Source organism: Mytilus trossulus, unplaced genomic scaffold (assembly GCF_036588685.1).
Source record: "Mytilus trossulus isolate FHL-02 unplaced genomic scaffold, PNRI_Mtr1.1.1.hap1 h1tg001022l__unscaffolded, whole genome shotgun sequence".
In the NCBI taxonomy this organism is placed as follows: domain Eukaryota; kingdom Metazoa; phylum Mollusca; class Bivalvia; order Mytilida; family Mytilidae; genus Mytilus; species Mytilus trossulus.
This window is the reverse complement of record NW_026963603.1, coordinates 1-10,000: the sequence shown is the minus strand read 5'-3', so window position 1 is coordinate 10,000 and position 10,000 is coordinate 1.

Genomic DNA, 10,000 nt, shown 5'->3' with positions numbered 1-10,000 from the left:
AAGTTGCACACGACGACTGGGGATTCCAAGATTTCAAAAATTTTCAAAATTTTTAAAAGACGGCACAGCCGGGGCAGGTGCGGTCGCCCGTCAATCCGACGATCCCCACTACCCATCCGACCCCTAACATGTGTGCCGTTCTGGCCCCGGAAGGAATTTTCGACATTTGAAAAAAAAAAAAAAAAAAAAAAAAATTTTCATCGGGCTTACCCGCGGCTGAGAAGCGACGTGGTCGTCCTCGATAGCGGGGCTACCGCATGCGATGGGAAATTTTTTTTTTTTTTTTTTTTTTTTTTTTTTTTTTTTTTCATCGGGCTTACCCGCGGCTGAGAAGGGACGTGGTCGACCTCGATAGCGGGGCTACCGCATGCGATGGGAAAAAAAAAAAAAAAAAAAAAAAAAAAATTTTTCATCGGGCTTACCCGCGGCTGAGAAGGTACGTGGTCGACCTCGATAGCGGGGCTACCGCATGCGATGGGAAAAAAAAAAAAAAAAAAAAAAAAAATTTTCATCGGGCTTACCCGCGGCTGAGAATGTACGTGGTCGACCTCGATAGCGGGGCTACCGCATGCGATGGGAAAAAAAAAAAAAAAAAAAAAATTTTTTTCATCGGGCTTACCCGCGGCTGAGAAGGGACGTGGTCGTCCTCGATAGCGGGGCTACCGCATGCGATGGGAAAAAAAAAAAAAAAAAAAAAAAAAATTTTTTTCATCGGGCTTACCCGCGGCTGAGAATGTACGTGGTCGACCTCGATAGCGGGGCTACCGCATGCGATGGGAAAAAAAAAAAAAAAAAAAAAAATTTTTCATCGGGCTTACCCGCGGCTGAGAAGGGACGTGGTCGTCCTCGATAGCGGGGCTACCGCATGCGATGGGAAAAAATTTTTTTTTTTTTTTTTTTTTTTTTCATCGGGCTTACCCGCGGCTGAGAAGGGACGTGGTCGTCCTCGATAGCGGGGCTACCGCATGCGATGGGAAAAAATTTTTTTTTTTTTTTTTTTTTTTTCATCGGGCTTACCCGCGGCTGAGAAGGGACGTGGTCGTCCTCGATAGCGGGGCTACCGCATGCGATGGGAAAAAATTTTTTTTTTTTTTTTTTTTTTTTTCATCGGGCTTACCCGCGGCTGAGAAGGGACGTGGTCGTCCTCGATAGCGGGGCTACCGCATGCGATGGGAAAAAATTTTTTTTTTTTTTTTTTTTTTTTTTTTCATCGGGCTTACCCGCGGCTGAGAAGGGACGTGGTCGTCCTCGATAGCGGGGCTACCGCATGCGATGGGGAAAAAAAAAATTTTTTTTTTTTTTTTTTTTTTTTTTCAGCGGGCTTACCCGCGGCTGAGAAGGTACCGCGGGTATCATCGTACGTGGTCGACCCGATAGCGGGCTACCGCGGGTAAAGGGACGTCGACGGCCTCGGTAGCGAGCTACCGCGGGTCTCATCGTACGTGGTCGACCCGATAGCGGGCTACCGCGGGTAAAGGGACGTCGACGGCCTCGGTAGCGAGCTACCGCGGGTCTCATCGTACGTGGTCGACCCGATAGCGGGCTATCGCAGGTAAAGGGACGTCGACGGCCGTGCTAGCGGGCTACCGCGGATATCATCGTACGCGGTCGACCCGATAGCGGGCTACCGCGGGTAAAGGGACGTGGACGGCCGTGCTAGCGGGCTACCGCGGGTCTCATCGTACGTGGTCGACCCGATAGCGAGCTACCGCGGGTAAAGGGACGTGGACGGCCGTGCTAGCGGGCTACCGCGGGTCTCATCGTACGTGGTCGACCCGATAGCGGGCTATCGCGGGTAAAGGGACGTGGACGGCCGTGCTAGCGGGCTACCGCGGGTCTCATCGTACGTGGTCGACCCGATAGCGGGCTATCGCAGGTAAAGGGACGTCGACGGCCGTGCTAGCGGGCTACCGCGGATATCATCGTACGCGGTCGACCCGATAGCGGGCTACCGCGGGTAAAGGGACGTGGACGGCCGTGCTAGCGGGCTACCGCGGGTCTCATCGTACGTGGTCGACCCGATAGCGGGCTACCGCGGGTAAAGGGACGTGGACGGCCGTGCTAGCGGGCTACCGCGGGTCTCATCGTACGTGGTCGACCCGATAGCGGGCTACCGCGGGTAAAGGGACGTGGACGGCCGTGCTAGCGGGCTACCGCGGGTCTCATCGTACGCGGTCGACCCGATAGCGGGCTACCGCGGGTAAAGGGACGTGGACGGCCGTGCTAGCGGGCTACCGCGGGTCTCATCGTACGTGGTCGACCCGATAGCGAGCTACCGCGGGTAAAGGGACGTGGACGGCCGTGCTAGCGGGCTACCGCGGGTCTCATCGTACGTGGTCGACCCGATAGCGGGCTATCGCGGGTAAAGGGACGTGGACGGCCGTGCTAGCGGGCTACCGCGGGTCTCATCGTACGTGGTCGACCCGATAGCGAGCTTCCGCGGGTAAAGGGACGTGGACGGCCGTGCTAGCGGGCTACCGCGGGTCTCATCGTACGTGGTCGACCCGATAGCGAGCTACCGCGGGTAAAGGGACGTGGACGGCCTCGGTAGCGAGCTACCGCGGGTATCATCGTACGTGGTCGACCCGATAGCGGGCTATCGCAGGTAAAGGGACGTGGACGGCCGTGCTAGCGGGCTACCGCGGGTCTCATCGTACGTGGTCGACCCGATAGCGAGCTACCGCGGGTAAAGGGACGTGGACGGCCCCGGTAGCGAGCTACCGCGGGTAAAGGGACGTGGACGGCCGTGCTAACGGGCTACCGCGGGTATCATCGTACGTGGTCGACCCGATAGCGGGCTACGGCAGGCAAAGGAACGTCGACGGCCTCGGTAGCCAGCTACCGCGGGTAAGGAGGGACGTGGTCGACCCGATAGCGGGCTACGGCCGGCAAAGGATCATCGACGGCCTCGGTAGCGAGCTACCGCGGGTAAGAAGGGGACGTGGTCGACCCGATAGCGGGCTATCGCAGGCAAAGGAACGTCGACGGCCTCGGTAGCCAGCTACCGCGGGTAAGGAGGGACGTGGTCGACCCGATAGCGGGCTACGGCAGGCAAAGGTACGTCGACGGCCTCGGTAGCCAGCTACCGCGGGTAAGGAGGGACGTGGTCGACCCGATAGCGGTCTACCGCAGGCAAAGGTACGTCGACGGCCTCGGTAGCCAGCTACCGCGGGTAAGGAGGGACGTGGTCGACCCGATAGCGGGCTACCGCCGGCAAAGGTACGTCGACGGCCTCGGTAGCGAGCTACCGCGGGTAAGAAGGGGACGTGGTCGACCCGATAGCGGGCTATCGCAGGCAAAGGAACGTCGACGGCCTCGGTAGCCAGCTACCGCGGGTAAGGAGGGACGTGGTCGACCCGATAGCGGGCTACGGCAGGCAAAGGTACGTCGACGGCCTCGGTAGCCAGCTACCGCGGGTAAGGAGGGACGTGGTCGACCCGATAGCGGTCTACCGCAGGCAAAGGTACGTCGACGGCCTCGGTAGCCAGCTACCGCGGGTAAGGAGGGACGTGGTCGACCCGATAGCGGGCTACCGCAGGCAAAGGTACGTCGACGGCCTCGGTAGCCAGCTACCGCGGGTAAGGAGGGACGTGGTCGACCCGATAGCGGGCTACCGCAGGCAAAGGTACGTCGACGGCCTCGGTAGCCAGCTACCGCGGGTAAGGAGGGACGTGGTCGACCTGATAGCGGTCTACCGCAGGTAAAGGTACGTCGACGGCCTCGGTAGCCAGCTACCGCGGGTAAGAAGGGGACGTGGTCGACCTGTCAGCGGGCTACCACGAGAAAGGTACGTGGACGGACGGCCTGTTAGCGGGCTACCACGAGGAAGGTACGTGGACGGCCTGTTAGCGGGCTACCACGAGGAAGGTACGTGGACGGCCTGTTAGAGGGGTACCACGGGCTTATGCGGGGTCTTCACGTATCTACCTACCCGCGGTAGCCCGGTAAAGGCCGACCACGTACCTTTGCCTGCGGTAGAGACCCGTGATCGCCCGGTACCAGACGGGTACCACGGGCTTATGCGGGTCTTCACGTATCTACCTACCCGCGGTAGCCCGGTAAAGGCCGACCACGTACCTTTGCCTGCGGTAGAGACCCGTGATCGCCCGGTACCAGACGGGTACCACGGGCTTATGCGGGTCTTCACGTATCTACCTACCCGCGGTAGCCCGGTAAAGGCCGACCACGTACCTTTGCCTGCGGTAGAGACCCGTGATCGCCCGGTACCAGACGGGTACCACGGGCTTATGCGGGTCTTCACGTATCTACCTACCCGCGGTAGCCCGGTAAAGGCCGACCACGTACCTTTGCCTGCGGTAGAGACCCGTGATCGCCCGGTACCAGACGGGTACCACGGGCTTATGCGGGGTCTTCACGTATCTACCTACCCGCGGTAGCCCGGTAAAGGCCGACCACGTACCTTTGCCTGCGGTAGAGACCCGTGATCGCCCGGTACCAGACGGGTACCACGGGCTTATGCGGGGTCTTCACGTATCTACCTACCCGCGGTAGCCCGGTAAAGGCCGACCACGTACCTTTGCCTGCGGTAGAGACCCGTGATCGCCCGGTACCAGACGGGTACCACGGGCTTATGCGGGGTCTTCACGTATCTACCTACCCGCGGTAGCCCGGTAAAGGCCGACCACGTACCTTTGCCTGCGGTAGAGACCCGTGATCGCCCGGTACCAGACGGGTACCACGGGCTTATGCGGGTCTTCACGTATCTACCTACCCGCGGTAGCCCGGTAAAGGCCGACCACGTACCTTTGCCTGCGGTAGAGACCCGTGATCGCCCGGTACCAGACAGGCCGACCACGTACCTACACGTATCGAGGAATAATGCCAGCCTGGGTCCTGACACGGCCTAAGTAACAGGCTAGGGGTTAGGGTTAGGGTTAGGGTTAGGGTTAGGGTTAGGGTTAGGGTTAGGGTTAGGGTTAGGGTTAGGGTTAGGGTTAGGGTTAGGGTTAGGGTTAGGGTTAGGGTGGTTAGGGTTAGGGTTAGGGTTAGGGTTAGGCATCGTCAAGAGGCGGCTTAGGGTTAGGGTGTACGATGCCTGCCTTCGTTACGTTACGTTACATGAAATGTGATCGTTTCATCGAGAGACCTGCTGTACTATTCTTACGTGCGGCTTCCCGATGAAAAATTGTCAACCTGTAACACTTTTTGACTAGGCTATGGCTTTGGCTGGCCGCCGATGGTCGAGAGACCCGCGGTAACCTGTCCGCGTCTAACGTGCGACATCCCGATGAAAATCTCACCCACGTAAAAAATATTTACCGAGGGTATTGTTTGCCGGCCTGAATGGTCGAGAGACCCGCGGTAGCTCGCCTGCGTCTAACGTGCGGCTTCCCGATGAAAATGTAACCCACGTGAAATTTTTTTACCGACGGTATAGTTTGAAGGTCTCGATGGTCGAGAGACCCGCGGTAGCCTGTCCGCATCTAACGTGCGGCTTCCCGATGAAAATTTCACCCTTCTAAAAAATTGTTACCGAGGGTATAGTTTGACGGCCTCGATGGTCGAGAGACCCGCGGTAGCCTGCCTGCGTCTTACGTGCGGCTTCCCGATGAAAATTTCACCCTTGTAAAAATTTTTTACCGAGGGTATAGTTTGAAGGCCTCGATGGTCGAGAGACCCGCGGTAGCCTGTCCGCATCTAACGTGCGGCTTTCCGATGAACCTTTCAGCCTTGTAAAATTTTTTTTACCGAGGGTACAGTCAGACGGCTTCGATGGATGGTCGAGAGACCCGCGGTAGCCTGCCTGCGTCTAACGTACGGCTTCTCGATGAACAGTTCAGCCTTGTAAAATTTTTTTTACCGAGGGTACAGTCAGACGGCTTCGATGGATGGTCGAGAGACCCGCGGTAGCCTGTCCGCATCTAACGTGCGGCTTTCCGATGAACCTTTCAGCCTTGTAAAATTTTTTTACCGAGGGTACAGTCAGACGGCTTCGATGGATGGTCGAGAGACCCGCGGTAGCCTGCCTCGTCTAACGTGCGGCTTTCCGATGAACATTTCAGCCTTGTAAAAATTTTTTACCGAGGGTACAGTTAGACGGCTTCGATGGTCGAGAGACCCGCGGTAGTCTGCCTGCGTCTAACGGACGGCTTCCCGATGAACATTTCAGCCTTGTAAATTTTTTTTACCGAGGGTACAGTTAGACGGCTTCGATGGTCGAGAGACCCGCGGTAGCCTGCCTGCGTCTAACGTACGGCTTCTCGATGAACATTTCAGCCTTGTAAAATTTTTTTTACCGAGGGTACAGTCAGACGGCTTCGATGGATGGTCGAGAGACCCGCGGTAGCCTGCCTGCGTCTAACGTACGGCTTCTCGATGAACAGTTCACCCTTGTAAAAAATTTTTACCGAGGGTATAGTTTGAAGGCTTCGATGGTCGAGAGACCCGCGGTAGCCTGCCTGCGTCTAACGTACGGCTTCTCGATGAACATTTCAGCCTTGTAAAATTTTTTTTACCGAGGGTACAGTCAGACGGCTTCGATGGATGGTCGAGAGACCCGCGGTAGCCTGCCTGCGTCTAACGTACGGCTTCTCGATGAACAGTTCACCCTTGTAAAAAATTTTTACCGAGGGTATAGTTTGAAGGCTTCGATGGTCGAGAGACCCGCGGTAGCCTGCCTGCGTCTAACGTACGGCTTCTCGATGAAAAGTTCACCCTTGTAAAAAATTTTTACCGAGGGTATAGTTTGAAGGCTTCGATGGTCGAGAGACCCGCGGTAGCCTGCCTGCGTCTAACGTACGGCTTCTCGATGAAAATTTCACCCTTGTAAAAAAATTTTACCGAGGGTATAGTTTGAAGGCTTCGATGGTCGAGAGACCCGCGGTAGCCTGCCTGCGTCTAACGTACGGCTTCTCGATGAACATTTCAGCCTTGTAAAATTTTTTTTACCGAGGGTACAGTCAGACGGCTTCGATGGATGGTCGAGAGACCCGCGGTAGCCTGCCTGCGTCTAACGTACGGCTTCTCGATGAACAGTTCACCGTAAAAAATTTTTACCGAGGGTATAGTTTGAAGGCTTCGATGGTCGAGAGACCCGCGGTAGCCTGCCTGCGTCTAACGTACGGCTTCTCGATGAAATTTCACCCTTGTAAAAAAATTTTACCGAGGGTATAGTTTGAAGGCTTCGATGGTCGAGAGACCCGCGGTAGCCTGCCTGCGTCTAACGTACGGCCTTCTCGATGAACATTTCAGCCTTGTAAAATTTTTTTTACCGAGGGTACAGTCAGACGGCTTCGATGGATGGTCGAGAGACCCGCGGTAGCCTGCCTGCGTCTAACGTACGGCTTCTCGATGAACAGTTCAGCCTTGTAAATTTTTTTTTACCGAGGGTATAGTTAGACGGCCTCGATGGTCGAGAGACCCGCAGTAGCTGGCCTGCGTCTAACGTACGGCTTCCCGATGAAAATTTCAGCCTTGTAATTTTTTTTTTACCGAGGGTATAGTCAGACGGCCTCGATGGTCGAGAGACCCGCGGTAGCCTGTCCGCGTCTAACGTGCGGCTTCCCGATGAAAATTTCACCCTCGTAATTTTTTTTTTACCGAGGGTATAGTTAGACGGCCTCGATGGTCGAGAGACCCGCGGTAGCCTGTCCGCGTCTAACGTGCGACACCACGATGAACATTTCACCCTCGTAAAATTTTTTTACCGAGGGTATACTTTGCCGGCCTGGACGATCGAGGAGACCCGCAGTAGCTGGCCTGCGTCTAACGTACGGCTTCCCGATGAAAATTTCAGCCTTGTAATTTTTTTTTTTTACCGAGGGTATAGTCAGACGGCCTCGATGGTCGAGAGACCCGCGGTAGCCTGTCCGCGTCTAACGTGCGGCTTCCCGATGAAAATTTCACCCTCGTAATTTTTTTTTTACCGAGGGTATAGTTAGACGGCCTCGATGGTCGAGAGACCCGCGGTAGCCTGTCCGCGTCTAACGTGCGACCCCACGATGAACATTTCACCCTCGTAAAATTTTTTTTACCGAGGGTATACTTTGCCGGCCTGGACGATCGAGAGACCCGCGGTAGCCTGTCCGCGTCTAACGTGCGACCCCACGATGAACATTTCACCCTCGTAAAATTTTTTTACCGAGGGTATAGTTTGCCGGCCTGGACGATCGAGAGACCCGCGGTAGCCTGTCCGCGTCTAACGTGCGACCCCACGATGAACATTTCACCCTCGTAAAAATTTTTTACCGAGGGTATACTTTGCCGGCCTGGACGATCGAGAGACCCGCGGTAGCCTGTCCGCGTCTAACGTGCGACCCCCACGATGAACATTTCACCCTCGTAAAAAATTTTTACCGAGGGTATACTTTGCCGGCCTGGACGATCGAGAGACCCGCGGTAGCCTGTCCGCGTCTAACGTGCGACACCACGATGAACATTTCACCCTCGTAAAAAATTTTTACCGAGGGTATAGTTTGCCGGCCTGGACGATCGAGAGACCCGCGGTAGCCTGTCCGCGTCTAACGTGCGACCCACACGATGAAAATTTCACCCTCGTAAAAAATTTTTACCGAGGGTATAGTTTGCCGGCCTGGACGATCGAGAGACCCGCGGTAGCCTGTCCGCGTCTAACGTGCGACCCCCACGGATGAACATTTCACCCTCGTAAATTTTTTTTACCGAGGGTATAGTTTGCCGGCCTGGACGATCGAGAGACCCGCGGTAGCCTGTCCGCGTCTAACGTGCGACCCCACGATGAACATTTCACCCTCGTAAAATTTTTTTACCGAGGGTATAGTTTGCCGGCCTGGACGATCGAGAGACCCGCGGTAGCCTGTCCGCGTCTAACGTGCGACCCCCACGATGAACATTTCACCCTCGTAAAATTTTTTTACCGAGGGTATAGTTTGCCGGCCTGGACGATCGAGAGACCCGCGGTAGCCTGTCCGCGTCTAACGTGCGACCCACACGATGAACATTTCACCCTCGTAAATTTTTTTAACCGAGGGTATAGTTTGCCGGCCTGGACGATCGAGAGACCCGCGGTAGCCTGTCCGCGTCTAACGTGCGACCCCACGATGAACATTTCACCCTCGTAAAAAATTTTTACCGAGGGTATACTTTGCCGGCCTGGACGATCGAGAGACCCGCGGTAGCCTGTCCGCGTCTAACGTGCGACACCACGATGAACATTTCACCCTCGTAAAAAATTTTTACCGAGGGTATAGTTTGCCGGCCTGGACGATCGAGAGACCCGCGGTAGCCTGTCCGCGTCTAACGTGCGACCCACACGATGAAAATTTCACCCTCGTAAAAAATTTTTACCGAGGGTATAGTTTGCCGGCCTGGACGATCGAGAGACCCGCGGTAGCCTGTCCGCGTCTAACGTGCGACCCACACGATGAACATTTCACCCTCGTAAAATTTTTTTTTACCGAGGGTATAGTTTGCCGGCCTGGACTGATCGAGAGACCCGCGGTAGCCTGTCCGCGTCTAACGTGCGACACCACGATGAACATTTCACCCTCGTAAAATTTTTTTTTTACCGAGGGTATAGTTTGCCGGCCTGGATGATCGAGAGACCCGCGGTAGCCTGTCCGCGTCTAACGTGCGACACCACGATGAACATTTCACCCTCGTAAAATTTTTTTTTACCGAGGGTATAGTTTGCCGGCCTGGATGATCGAGAGACCCGCGGTAGCCTGTCCGCGTCTAACGTGCGACACCACGATGAACATTTCACCCTCGTAAAATTTTTTTACCGAGGTTAGTTTCCGAGGGTATCATGTTTGCCGGCCTGGATGATCGAGAGACCCGCGGTAGCCTGTCCGCGTCTAACGTGCGACACCACGATGAACATTCACCCTTCGTTAAAATTTTTTGCCGGCCTGGATGATCGAGAGACCCGCGGTAGCCTGTCCGCGTCTTACGTGCGACACCACGATGAACATTTCACCCTCGTAAGATTTTTTTACCGAGGGTATACTTTGCCGGCCTTGATGATCGAGAGAGCCGCGATAGCCTGTCCGCGTCCAACGTG